The sequence below is a fragment of the Garra rufa genome, chromosome 8 (assembly GCF_049309525.1).
Source record: "Garra rufa chromosome 8, GarRuf1.0, whole genome shotgun sequence".
NCBI classification, from domain to species: Eukaryota; Metazoa; Chordata; class Actinopteri; order Cypriniformes; family Cyprinidae; genus Garra; species Garra rufa.
In genome coordinates this window covers 20,729,032-20,743,865 of record NC_133368.1, presented here as the reverse complement: position 1 = coordinate 20,743,865, position 14,834 = coordinate 20,729,032, and the positions used below count along the sequence as shown (strand labels likewise).

Sequence of the window (14,834 nt, the reverse complement as noted above, 5' to 3'; positions counted from 1 at the left end):
TTATCTGCTGCATAATTTTTTCTCTTTTTCATTCATTATTTTAACATTCTTCCGGGTTCTACAAAACAGCCTTAGCTACTTCCGGCCATCAGCTACTGGTACAGCGAAGTTATGGCCACCTTCTATAGCCGGTGTTTACAGGAGCTACCACAAATAACAATTTCGGATGTACACCGTATATCCAAACAGACGTCCGGAGCCCCGAGTACTCAGTTAGATAAGGGATTTAACTCGGACTGCAAAAAAAAAAAAAAAAGAAAGAAAATATTGTACCCGATCCGCATGTTTAATATTTGCGACTGACAGCACAGTGATTCTTGGGAATTTGGATAAAACAGGTTTTAATTTTCAAAAAAAAAAAAAAAGTGTTTAATTACACCATCTGAATGTATATTATTATAGACCAAGGTCTTAGCTTTTCAGCAATGTACTGGTGTCACCTCCCCATTTTGTATTTTTTTCATAAAATAGGTGTTTTACTTTTTAGCGTTTTACAACGTTTACTTTTTGCTTAAATCAAACAAAAAATGTTTTTTATTTAACAAACGTATTTTTGTATTTAAAGAGACTATTACTTTAATACCTCAGCAGCACTGACAAAATATATTGTATGCATATTTATTTAAAAAAATTAAAACTCCCTCTGACGGTGGTGACACTAATCTGACGGTGGTGACAGTGGCCTCATTACAACATAAAATTCCAAAATGTATACCACTCAAGTCAACGGCTTCTTGTTTAACAACTTTATTTAACTATTTGGTCCAACAAATAACAATCCTGAGCACTGTGATAAAATATTTTTCAAATATGTCAACACCGTCAGACAGAAAACCTGACGGTGGTGACAAAAACCTACTATTTCCCATGATATGCATTAGTTGTTCACATTAGCCATCTTGTTTCCACTCTGTTGCTAGCAACTTCAGACTTGTTTTAAAAAAAGTATACATTTATGTCATAATCAAATCTAATATTATTTATACAAAAGAGAGGGTGTTGACATGTTATGGTTGCCACAGTAGCAGTGTCCAAAAATATGAACAAGTTTAAGAGAAAATTGCAAATTTACAGGAGCTTGGCTGATCTTGAAGCATGTAGTAGAGCTGAAGATTTGATAATGTGGTCCTCAAAAATGCAGTTGACCTTGTAGTTGCCTGATTTTATTGCTTTTTATAAATATCTGACGGTGGTGACGCATATGTGGGACACATTTTATGCAACCAAAAATAATTGTAAATATTATTCAAAACACAGTGTTTGTAATTTTTGATACATATTACAATGTACTCTTTCATATAGTAAAAATATTATTCAATTAAATGATTACTTTTTGCTTTTTTAATCAAGTTGAAATGATTATCTCCTATCTGAGGACAAGTGATTTTGTAGGCAATGGGCCAGATTTGATAATTAAATTAATACAAAATTAAAATAAAACTATAAAAGTACCTTACATATGTGCAACTGACCCTCTGATTGTCGGCGATTTCTCAAAACCTGTCGGCGAGTCAAAATCGGGGCTAAAATCATATGGGGTTATTTTTTTTTCTTTATTATTCAAACAAACATACTGTGTTTGAGAGTAAAACTAATTATTTTGTAATTAAAAAATAAAAGTTTGCAAAAAAGTCTTCTTAAATCTCAAAAATAAAGAAATTGATAACAAAATTATTTGCAGTGCGTGTAATTTTTTTTACAATCTTTATTTTTCTTTGTGCACTTCAAACGCTTTTCATCGCGAAACCACAAAAGTTGCTCTCTTTTCTGCTGTCTTTTTTTGCGGGTCTAAATTTTTTGTTTGCGAGTTGAAAAGTTTTGCTTGCGAGTAAAGATGAATCTCAGTGGGCGGTCTCTACCTACCAGGATGAAAGGCCTTTTTCTATTGGTCACTCTCGATTGAAGTGACCACGTCCACTACGTTTCCCCGCTGCTGCCGCAGTCAGTCTGACTGAGGAGCGAATGAGTGAGGTTCTATCAGCCATGGCGAACAAAAGAGTGTTTACTGAGGAAGATAACTAATTTAACATCTTAAACTGAGTGACAAGTGAATTTATGTAGTCTCTCTTCTCATGCTCACCCATTTAAATACGTGACATTAGCTAAGCTCGTCTGTAGTTCGGTGATACCGTTGAATAGGTTTAATTAGCCAGTGTAGCTAACGTTAGCTGCCAGAGCCCCCAATAGTAAAGCGTCAGGCTATTATTTTAATATTTTAGATTAGTTTAGATTAGCGAGAAAGGTCCTGGCAAATCGCTAGGTTGGGTCCTCACAGATGAAAAAAGAAAAGGGTGTTTTGGAGCGTCTGATGCCCATATGTACATAAACACCACTAATCCTGGCAAACGTATTCAAAACACCAGAGCATTCATTATAAAACACTCGCTGAATATAACTACGTGAATATACTGAACTGTGTTCAAGCAGAAATATGTGACGGTTTCATCGGGCGCACGAGCCTGGACCTAAGTTAACTTCCGGTCTGTGTTTGTTTATCTGTCTGGTTCGTGTCGCGGGCTACAAACGCAGCTAATAATGAGTAATGAAGTTGGTCTCAGGTTATTGTGCTGTGGTATGTGTTTCCCAAACATTTATTTATTTGTGGCGACCTGCCACGATATAAAAACCAACTGATTTTCCAATAGACTTCGTTGAATAAACGTAATGCACGTTTAAAAATCAAACCGAGGTGTGGGTGTTTTTATATCACTGTATTTCTGAAGAAAGACTGTCTTTAGAAAATGTCATTTTCATTTCATCCTGCATAAGGCAGCGTTTTTAAATTAAGAGCTGCCTTGTCTATAGCCATTACCGGGGAAACCTCGTTTCTCGTGCTTAAAGCACCTCCTTCTGGCAGAGGATGAGTTTGCATTTTTAATAAATCAGTCTAATTTACGCAGCCAACATATTTCGCTTGTTATTAAAACAATAATCTACTCTAGAAGGATTTAGCTGTTGTTATTGATTCTATCCATAGGGACCATGTGACGTCACTGTGCTTTATCGCCGCCATTTTTGTGACCGCGCTACCTATTTCAGTCTATGGTCACAGCAGCCACAACTACCAGAGGAAGATCAACAAAACTCCCAGAATGTTCACAACAAGGATACAATATGCCCGGGATCGAGAAGGGTCTGGCTGCAGACATGCACTCTCAGCGGCGCATGCGCACTCAGACACATGCACTCTCAGCCGCACATGCGCAATTAGACAAATGCACTCTCAGCCGCGCATGCGCATTTAGATAAATGCACTCAGCCTCACGCACGCGCTCAGATTCATGCATGCGATATTTACAGTAGGTCGAAGGCAGAAACACTTCAAAATGCTTTTTACAAACTAAAAGCACGAAATAAAATAACTTCCTATTAACACCGCCTGAAAATATACATGAAAAAGAAAACGTATTTTTTGGAGGTGGACTGGAAAATGCTGCTATTTAAGAGTGCCGTAAAGACTGGTGTTTCTGGTCATGGCTCGGATTTATATAAAATGCTAGTACAAACACTAATAATCAACACTCAATCTACTTCAGTAATGTCAGATTACTTTGCATATGTGCCTGTGTAAAAGATGTGCATATTGGCAAAAAACATCACTAAATAAAGCTTAACTTTTTCTTATACACATGTTCCTTATTTATAATAATTATAAATTATATTAAAATTAAACTGAAACATTATACAGTGGTCAACGTTTGAAGTGGATCAAAAAAGTTAAATTTGTCCTGTAAGACAAGAATGGTTATTGTTTTGGATTAAGGACAACTTCGATTGAAGTGCTGACTACTGTATATATAAGCTTTAAAATTAATTATTAAGTCATTGACTAACACCATTTATAATCCTTCATTGCACAATGAGAATTTTATATGTATATATAGTAATCAACATTTGAAGTGGATCAAAATCTTTTATCAAAGATGTCCTAAAACCAAAACAATACACATTTTTGTCTTAGGACAACTTTGATGTACTTTTTTGATCCACTTTAAAAGTTGACTACTGTACATTTAACATTTTATAATGAATTATTAAATCATAGATTAAAAGTCAAAGTCTGTTGCTGTCACATTCAATGTTCAATGTTAAATATGCTTCCAAAACACACCAGGAAAATAATTCAACACACAGCTGTTGGTGATTGTTTACTTTAGTAAATAACATGACATGGTATTGTGACAATATGTGGGTTATTTAAGTTGTTGTTGTCAAACAATTTTAATACATAGATAAAATAAATGAAAGATTACTTACTATAACTACTATTATATTATAAAATCATTACATAAAAAATAAACAACTATGTTTTTAAATGTAGTGTTCGATAATAATATGCTCTAAAAATTATAATTATGCATGTCTTGCAAAAATTCAAAAACAAATATCAGTGGCTCTACAAGATCGTCCTTGATGAACCAGTCCAAGGCCTCAGCAGCTTCTTCATCCTCCATGCACAGTATACGAGGAAGCTGAATTGAGCCAAGATCATCCCCAGAGTTCTCCATGCATCACTGACTTGCAGTCTTAAGACACGCACCTAAGAAACAACAATGCAAAAGAGGATATATACAAATATGCTGAACAATAATGACTGCAATCCCTCTAACAACACCTACTTTTCAAATAGACTGAACCACCTGCTTTTCCGATGCAAACTCACGGGTGAAGAGACATTTCATCTACCTAGAATTTTGAGTTTGAATCTGTTACAGTACCTTTAGTACTACCTTTTAAGGTAACTGGCACTTTTCCTGAGGAGCTACAAAGTAACATGTACAAATTACCTGAACGTATAGAAAAATACAGCACAAGTTTACCTAGTTTGTCAAGAAAACATGCTATTTTTAACCTTATGATTCTTCAAGTGCTTTTACCTGAGAGATTTCTTCAAACCTCCTTTTATACAACCAAAATACAGGCTGCTGATCACCTCTCAGGAAGGCTTTGGACTCCTCAGCATAGTGGGCAAACAATTTCCATGTCTGGAAAATAGAGATTGAACATTAAATGTTACATAATTCCTCTCTCATGAAAGCTTTTAATTTTCAAAATCCAAAAAACAAAACAAAAACAACAAAAAAACAATTCTTTACCGTTCCAGTCCAAAATTCTCTATCAACATGACACACCACCATTTCCTCAGCTCTGCCATGTCCAGCTGCTCAAAACATAAAAGGTAATGGCATTTGTAAGTTTCAGTTTCTCAGTGTTAGTGAATACTATAATAATACTTACAACTGTGTAGTCAAATGGGGCATTCAGTACATGTACAATGCAGACAATAATTGAAAGACAAGTATGTATTAAGAGCAAAAACACAAATTAACCACAAACATATTGTACATCTTACCATCAACATTAATACACCAAAGTCGTTTCCATATGGTTGTCCAGGAAAACCCTTAAATATAATAAAAGGAGGAAATAAGCACAATTTCGTAATATTAATATTTCGTACGTTAGATTTAGATATACTATACATTATATTTAGAAAGATTACAGATTATATTTAGATGATAGATTATATTTAGATGGATTAGACAGACGATAGATAGATAGATAGATAGATAGATAGATAGATAGATAGATAGATAGATAGATAGATAGATAGATAGATAGATAGATAGATAGATAGATAGATAGATAGAGTAAAATGGATAGATAAATTAGATTTAGATAAAATGAATGGCACAAGGGGCAATGATACAAAGTGCAGCAAGTTGTGCAGAATGTGCACTTTGGTAACAGGTGCTTTAAACCTTCTAAGACTACTGATTGAAGCAGCTGTGAGCATAAATTGAAGGGACAGAAATGAAAATCATTCTGTTTAATATTCTTTTAATTTTTGTTAATTTCTTTGAGCTGTATTTCATGTCTCATTTTAAAGAACCGTTGTTAACTTTAAAATTACTTTTATTATTTAAAAAAAAAATCCATCTTCAGATTAAATAATGTTGAGTAGCACCTCGTCTAAACAATTAGAGCAGGTCAAGCCCAGTAAAACACTCATTTTTTCACCGTCTAAACAAAACTGAATTTACTTAGTTCTTCACTAATTTACCGTATAAATTATAATAGGTACCCAATTACCACAGACGCGATATATGTGATAGATATCAGGATAGTTTTTTGATAACGGTCGTTCACCTTATAATTGAAAAAGCACTTTCACATCTCTTTATTCTTGTGCGAATGAAATAAAAACACTTACAATAATCCTTTAGCGGTCGTTGATTCCTCTAATCCGTTTTAAAATACGTCCATTACGTCGAGGTGCCTGTGTGTGCCTGAAATATCAGATAAATGTAAAGATCATTTTAAGAACATTTACCTAAGAATTAAAAACAACAATTTTACTTTACTTAATCTTGTACAAATAAATATACTTACAATTCCTGTGCGGCCGTTGAATCCTGTGTATCACGTTGAGAGTGCATGTCAAGTGTCTAATTGCGCATGTGCGGCTGAGAGTGCATGTGTCTAATTGCGCATGCGCGGCTGAGAGTGCATGTGTCTAATTGCGCATGCGCGGCTGAGAGTGCATGTGTCTGAGTGCGCATGCGCCGCTGAGAGTGCATGTCTGCAGCCAGACTCTATTGCCGGGATCTGTTGTTCTGTACGCTGTAACAACAGTCATCAGAAAAAAACCTAACTACAGTTTTATTCGTTCTCAGCAGTGCTTGAAGTGGGTCGGTATGCATATAGCCTTTAGCGTACCGGTGTCATTCACGCAGGTGCTTTTCACAGCAAGGGTGTTTTTTTCGGCACAATAAGAGTAGTGGAATAATAATTAATTATTGACTAAGATTGTGAATCAATACATTAATATGAAAATAATGCCTTAAAATGAAAAGAAGCATTTTTTTTGCAATTACATCATTTTGAACCGATCAATTCGTAAGTCCAAAGATTTAGTAAACAAGAAAGCATTCGAACAGCACGTTCAAAACAGTGCTAATGTAGAGAATAGTGACTTACAGTACATCCAGATGCAGTAAATTATTTGTTTCAGTGTGTATTTGGCTTAAGAGCAAGAGTGTTTTATAGTTGAAAGTGTTTTAGAATATACGGTGTTTAGTGAATTATGAAAATTAAATAATAAACGCTAAACTATTGTACTACATAGCGTTCGTCATTACAACGCCTGCAGTAAAGTATATACATGTAAAAAGGTTCTCAAAAATAATCATATTTGTTTTGCTGAAACTATTTATGTACAGTTACTCTTAAAATTATTTGTCATACAAAAATGGCACACAAGTTACACACAAACCATCATCCCGAGTAAATGGTACCATTGTGAACTGGCTGCACAAGTGGTGTAATAAACTAAACTAAATTAAACTAAAATGTTATTGCAGCCATATAGCTTGAATGAATAAAAATGCATATTTTAAATAAAGAAATCTCATGCTTTTGGTGCTTGAATTTGTGCTTCAATAATGAGATCCAGGTTTAGGAATACACAAGACGTGAAAGACGTCTTCCATTAGGTAAATTTGATGTTTTCTTGGCTTGCTGGATGTTGGTCTTATGCTCAATAATCACATTTCTCTGCATTTGCCAAAACTAATTTGCCGAAATCTAAGCGCGGACTGTAAGGGGATAAGTGCCGTCAGCGCGAGTCCCGTTCGCTGTGAAGTAAGTTAGTGACCACCCGGCAGAGGATTCTTCAAGGTCTTAAAGCCTTCATCGAGCGACTACATTCACAAAGATGTACACTTTTTGTCCTAAACATACAATCAAGTCAGATACACAGTGTGGGAAGTAGTAGTAAAAAGTAATTTCTTATTTCAATTTATTATTAAATCTCATTTAGATGCGCTGTGTCTGTTGTCATATCGGACACAAATATGGCGGCGAGCATAGCGGAAGTGACGTCTTTGGTATCCATGAATTTGGAGTGATAGAACCTCACTCATTCGCTCCTCAGTCAGACTCACTGCGGCAGCACGGGGAAACGTAGTGGGCGTGGTCACTTCAATCGAGAGTGACCAATAGAAAAAGGCCTTTCATCCTGGTAGGTAGAGAGCCTGCCCACTGAGATTCATCTTTACTCGCAAGCAAAACTTTTCAACTCGCAAACAAAAAATTTAGACCCGCAAAAAAAGACAGCAGAAAAGAGAGCAACTTTTGTGGTTTCGCAATGAAAAGCGTTTGAAGTGCACAAAGAAAAATAAAGATTGTAAAAAAAAATGTACACGCACTGCAAATAATTTTGTTATCAATTTCTTTATTTTTGAGATTTAAGAAGAGTTTTTTTGCAAACTTTTATTTTTTTAATTACAAAATAATTAGTTTTACTCTCAAACACAGTATGTTTGTTTGAATAATAAAGAAACAAAAATAACCCCATAAAATCATGCAGTCTGAACGTACTCGGTTACTAACGTAACCTCGGTTCTCTCAGAGAGGGAACGAGTACTGCGTAAGCGTAAGCTTACGCTTGGGGAAAATCCTTTCCGCGAGAGATATTGAAGCCAAAAAATTATCCTTAATTTTGTATTAATGTAAAACGCGTTGCCGCAGTGAGCAGACATAGGCGAGGCGTATTGCGTGCCTATTGGCTGCTCTGCAGCAACTGCAGCACCTATCGAGCGAGGCTTGGCGCGAAACCAGCTCCAATGAGGGCATTTCGCGCCTAATACGTCATCTCCCGCCGAAAGTGGCGTGATCCAAGCCTATAAATATCGCTCGAAGGCAGCTACACTCTGGTTTTTTCATCATAAAAGCGCCCAGAGCACGCGCTTGCACGGCAAGGTACGCAGTACTCGTTCCCTCTCTGAGAGAACCGAGGTTACGTTAGTAACCGAGTACGTTCTCTTACGAGAGGTCTCTCGTACTGCGTAAGCGTAAGCTTACGCTTGGGGACCCCATGTAAAACGCCGTGCATGCCAAGATCTGATACCATAGACCCGAGGGCGATAGCCCGGGGTTCATATAGTGCTTGAACGTGCTTGAACGTATAAGGGGATTAGGACCCTAGAAACACTGGCTCCTGGTGTATCCGGGCAGGTAAACGACCTGGATAAACTTGGAACATGGGTCTAGATATCTGTTAATATCTAGACCGATAGCAACTTGGCCTGTAGGGCGGGAACCTCCAAGTTGTAGAATCTTATGAATGTAGACGGAGAGGCCCAGCCTGCCGCCGTACAACTGTCTTGCAAGTTAATCCCACTCGACCAAGCTCACGACGAGGCCACGCCCCTTGTGGAATGTGCTCTGACACCCAGCGGGCATTGCATGCTCTTGGACTCGTACGCCAGTGCAATAGCATCCACTATCCATCTGGATAAAGTCTGTTTTGACGCAGCCATTCCTTTAGAATGCCCGTAAAACGAGACAAACAGCTGTTCTGTCTGTCTAAAAGCAGACGTGCGAGACACATAGACTCTTAGCGCTCTCACTGGACATAAGAGTCTCGCGTCAGCCTCTTCATCCACAACCGGCAGAGCAGACAGTGCGATGACCTGTGCTCGAAACGGTGTGTTAATAGACTTTGGCACATATCCATGCTTGGGTTTGAGTATAACTTTAGAGTTGTTAGGTCCAAACTCCATGCATGTCGCGCCCACGCAGAGCGCGTGCAAGTCTCCTACGCGCTTTACTGAAGCGAGCGCTAGGAGGAATATAGCCTTAAGAGACAGATATTTTAATTCAGCCGCCTGTAGTGGTTCGAATGGTCCGCCCTTCATAGCGTCCAGCACCACAGAAAGGTCCCACGTTGGGACTGAAGGCGGTCTGGGTGGATTTAATCTCTTAGCTCCTCTAAGGAAGCGTATGATTAAATCGTTCCTCCCTATTGACTGACCTAGCGTTGTCCTCGAGAACGCTGCTATGGCCGCCACATAAACTTTGAGCGTGGACGGGGACCTGCCCTTGTCCAGCAGCTCTTGTAGGAAGGAAAGTACATCTGTCACTCCACAGTCTGTGGGTGAAGATCCGCGGGCTGTGCACCAGTCCGCAAATATCGACCACTTCGAGGCATAGAGCCGTCTAGTAGATGGAGCTCTAGCTTGTGCGATCGTTGATATCACTCCTGTGGGGAGTTCATCATATATTCCCTGGTGACCCATACATGAAGGGACCACAGCTCGGGGTGAGGGTGCCAAATCGCGCCGCCCGCCTGCGAGAGGAGGTCTCTCCTCACAGGTATTGGCCACGGTGAGATGCTCGTCATCTGCATCAGCGCTGGGAACCAAGGCTGGTTCCCCCAAAACGGCGCTATTAGCAGTATTGCACACCCTTCCTCCTTCACCCTCTCTATCACCTGAGGTAGGAGAGAGACTGGGGGAAAAGCATAAAGAGGACGGCGGGGCCGCGCATGGGCTAGCGCGTCCTTGGCTTTGGAAAAGAATTCTAGACAATGAGCGTTGTCCTGAGATGCAAATAGATCTATCTCCGCTCTGCCGAATGTTTTCCATAATAGTTGCACCGTCTGAGGGTGCAGCGACCATTCGCCCGCCGGAACATTGTTCCTGGACAGTCTGTCTGGTCCTACATTTAGGGTCCCCCGCACGTGCGCTGCCCTCAGCGAGCGCAGGTTGCGATGAGCCCATACCAGAAGGCGTTCTACAAGTGCATGTAGTTTTCTGGACCTGAGACCGCCCTGGCGATTTATGTAAGCCACTACCGATATGTTGTCGGAGCGGACTAATACATGACTTCCCTTCAATAAGGGAAGAAAATATGTCAGCGCATTCTCCACTGCCATCATTTCGAGGCAGTTGATATGCAGCGATTTCTCGCGTTCTGACCACTGGCCGAACGACGGTCTGCCGTCTAGCAGCGCTCCCCATCCCGAGGTGGACGCGTCCGTGGACACTACTTTCACCTTCGAGGGTCTCTCTAGAGTGACACCTGTTTGGTACCAGCCGGCTGTTCTCCACGGCATCAGGGCTGTAACGCATCTCTGATTGATCGTGAGACGGAGTCGACCGGACGCCCACGCTCGGCGCGGCACTCGCGCTCTCAGCCAGAACTGCAGTGGGCGCATGCAGAGCATCCCTAACTGTAGAACTGATGATGCTGAGGCCATAAGACCTAACACTCTTTGAAAGGTCTTGAGCGGGGCAGACTTGCTGCGGCAGAGCGCGCTCACTGCGCTCTGAACGTTCAGCGCGCGCACTGACGAAAGCTTCGCTGTCATTGCCAGCGAGTCCACTTCTATGCCCAGGAAGGAGATATTCTGGCTGGGGTTCAGCGAGCTTTTCTCCCAATTGACTTTCAAACCCAAGTTCTCGAGGTGATCGAGTAACATGGTCGTGTGTTCCCTGAGCATTGAGTGAGATTGCGCTAAAATCAGCCATTCGTCCAAATAATTCAGTATTCGCACGCCTTTCTGTCTGAGCGGGGCGAGCGCTGCGTCCATGCACTTTGTAAATGTACGGGGTGCTAGGGACAAACCGAATGGCAGGACTGTGTACTGATAAGCTTGGCCCTCGAAGGCGAATCTCAAAAATCGCCTGTGACGCGACGCTATCTGTATTTGAAAATACGCGTCTTTCAGATCCACTGACACAAACCAGTCTCCTCGGCACACTTGTGCGAGGATTTTCTTGGTTGTGAGCATTCTGAACTTTCGCTTCACTAGCGCTTTGTTCAGTTGCCTTAGATCTAGTGGTCACTTCGGCTCGTAGCAGGTGTGCTGCATCTGCCTTTATCGTGGTCTCGACGCGCGCCGTGTAACGGCGAGGGCGTCGTCGAAACTGGAGCGAATAGCCTCTCTTTATAATGTCCAGCACCCATTTTGAGACCCCTGGGAGTTTTTCCCATGCATCTATCATGTAATGCGAGGGGGTGGGTGCGAAGCGCGCTCCGATCTGTTACTAACGGAGCCGCTTCGGTGTCTGTGACATGCAAGGCTCGGGGTACGCTGACCGCGGGGACTGCTTTCTCTGTGTGTATGTGTGGTTGCGTGGTAACGGCACATTTAACACACTCGATGCAGCTTTAAGCCGCGTAGACTGGGCGTCGTCCGGTTTACAGAAACCGTAAGACCTGCCTGATGTAATATGTGTGGGCACTCTGAGGTGGGCACATATACCACATGCGAAGTCGGTGAAACTGTAGCGAATAGCCTCCTTTAATAATGTCCAGCACCCATTGTGAAACCCCTGGGAGCTTTTCCCATGCATTTACCTGTAACGCAAGGGGGTAGGTGCGAAGCGCGCTCCGATCTGTCAATAACGGAGTCGCTTCGGTGCGTTGTGACGCACGAGTGACTGTGACATTCGAGGCTCGGGGTACACTGACCGCGGGGACTGCTATCTTTGTGTGTATATGTGCTTGCGTAGTAACGGGCACATTCAACACACTCAGCGCAGCCTTTAGCCGTGTAGACGGGGCGTCGTCCGGTTCGTTTTTACAGAAACCGTAAGACCTGCCTGATGTGATATGTGTGGGCACTCTGGGGTGGGCACATTTATCACATGTGAAGCGCAGCCGATTCGGGTCGACTTTATGTGCGCGGGTTTTGTATGACAGGATGTGCTCATGTGTATGTGCATGCGAGCTACACACAAAACACCTTCGGCTATGGCCGGAACACCCGAAAATACACTCCTTTGAGGATTTAATTGGGTAGCCGTGAGAACGGCTCTTGAGTGCAGACAAGCAGGCTGCAGCGCCGGCTTGATGACTGCGGATAACGCTGGAACAGCCACATTTCTTGGAGCTGAGCGAGCGAATACTTTCGGTGGGAGTCTGGCAGCCGCGGGACTCGCGCACCGGCGTTCAACACTCCAAACAGCGTTCGCCTGCATAGAGCGAACGCACTCCTGGTTTCGTTTTTACAGAAACCGGTTGACGTGCATAATGAGGTGTCTGTGAGCACTGTGAAGCGGGCACATTTAACACTCCAAAACAACGTTCGCCTGCATAGAGCGGATGCACTGTTGGTTTCGTTTTAACAGAAACCGGTTGACGTGCATAATGAGGTGTCTGTGAGCACTGTGAAGCGGGCACATTTAACCCTCTGGGGTTCTTCGGTCACTTTTGACCGGAATTTTTTAAATAAAAATTTTTTAAAAATCGTAGCTTCATCGGAATGGTATGAAACCTGGTGACTTTTATGGTACTTGGTATATGAACACACAAAAAAATTGGGGACAGGATTGGAAAAGTCTAAGTGGTCGTAAAAAAAATAGTCACACTCGGGGTCTTCGGGTCAAAATGACCGGCCATAGGAAATGAATGGGAAATTGGCAAAAATATGAAAATACAGAGTTTTTTTGTGCATACAATCTACAAATCAGCCACAATCCAGAAAAAAAGCACACAACTGTGAAGGGGTGACTCTCTAAAACATCAAGAGTGCAAAACACTACAATACACTCACACACACACACACTTATACACACAAAAACACACGCACACACAAATGAATGTGTGTCATTTCAAAAGCTAATTTTGGGAAATGTGTGAAATAGAAGCAATCAATGTAAGAAATAAAGCACACAGCAATGAAAGCATGAGACTGTAAGCCATCAGAGTTCCAAAATAGACACACAGACACACACACACACACACACACACACACACACACACACACACACACACAGGGAAATATGAGATTGGTGAGACTGTAACAGAGGAATGTGAGACTATGAATCAAATAAAAGGGAGACATTGGATCCAAAATCCAAAAGTCACACACACACACACACACACACACACACACACACACACACACACACACACACACACACACACACACACACACACACACACACACACACGGAAAAAAGATTTCAAAACAAGCATCATTTGCTCAAAGTGCTATATGGAGACACTCTGTTGTGATTTGTCACAACCTGATCTGTAATCACAATTAGTATGTAAATAATATGTAATTATAGTTAGAATGATATTTAAAACAAACTTTTTTTTCCTCTATTTTTTTATTTACTATTTGACAATTGTTATACTTTTCTGTTATTTTAGATTTATGTTCATAATTGCTGTTGCCTTTTGAATAAGAGTTACTGTTCATTGAATATGTAAAAAAAGAATGCACATAAAATGTAAATAGGGTTAGGATGATATTTAAAATATTTTTATTTCTCTATTTTCCATTTAATGTTTGATAGTTATACTTTTGCTGTTATTTTGTTGCCCATGCTGTTGCTGTTCATAATTCCTGTGCTAAATAAGAGTTATTGTTTATTGAATTTTACAAAAAATTATTTAAATCAAAATGTTCATTATAAAAAGGTTACAAAATAAAAAAAAATGGTATGACTGAAAGAACGGCATTTTTATTCAGTTAGAATTAAAACAATGGGTAACAAAATGCTTTCCATTGTTTCTCTTTCTAATGCAATGTTCTGGTTTGACTGTATTATAAAGTAAAACTGGCACTTCAAATTACCAGTTAAACCAATCAAACAAACAAAAAACTTGGCAAATAATAAAAAAATAGTCTTTGATAATCTAATTTTATATAATAAAATCCACAACCTGAAAAGGCATTGGCAAATATGTGCAAAAACAACTAGAATTCACAAATCCTTCTATAGAGAGCATTACATCCATCTAGTGGTTAAAATAGGATATTGCCTGGTAATTATGCTCACTACGCCACCAGATGGCACAAATCCGACTTCAAAAAATTATTTTCTATAGGCCAGGTATCTACTTTAAACTAAAATACAGCATTAATTAAAAAAGAATAAAAATTATATATATTAAAAAAAATTCTATTATATTCAATGGCAAAAAATAGATCATAATTGTAGCATAAATATTAATTATTATCATAAAATTCTGTCAAAACACGACAGAAAAAAAGAAAAAATATTATTGAACAAAAATACATTTGATTGATT

General features: G+C 40.0%; 1 long non-coding RNA gene across 1 annotated transcript; it reads right to left on the bottom strand.

Annotated features, from left to right (window-relative positions):
- Window positions 1-4,135: 4,135 nt before the first annotated feature.
- On the bottom strand, window positions 4,136-6,544 carry LOC141341182 (uncharacterized). Its single transcript, XR_012356632.1, has 5 exons — window positions 6,215-6,544; window positions 5,354-5,404; window positions 5,097-5,161; window positions 4,878-4,985; window positions 4,136-4,540 (listed from the first exon to the last, which is right to left on the bottom strand). It is a non-coding gene; the product is annotated as an uncharacterized lncRNA (long non-coding RNA).
- Window positions 6,545-14,834: the final 8,290 nt, after the last annotated feature.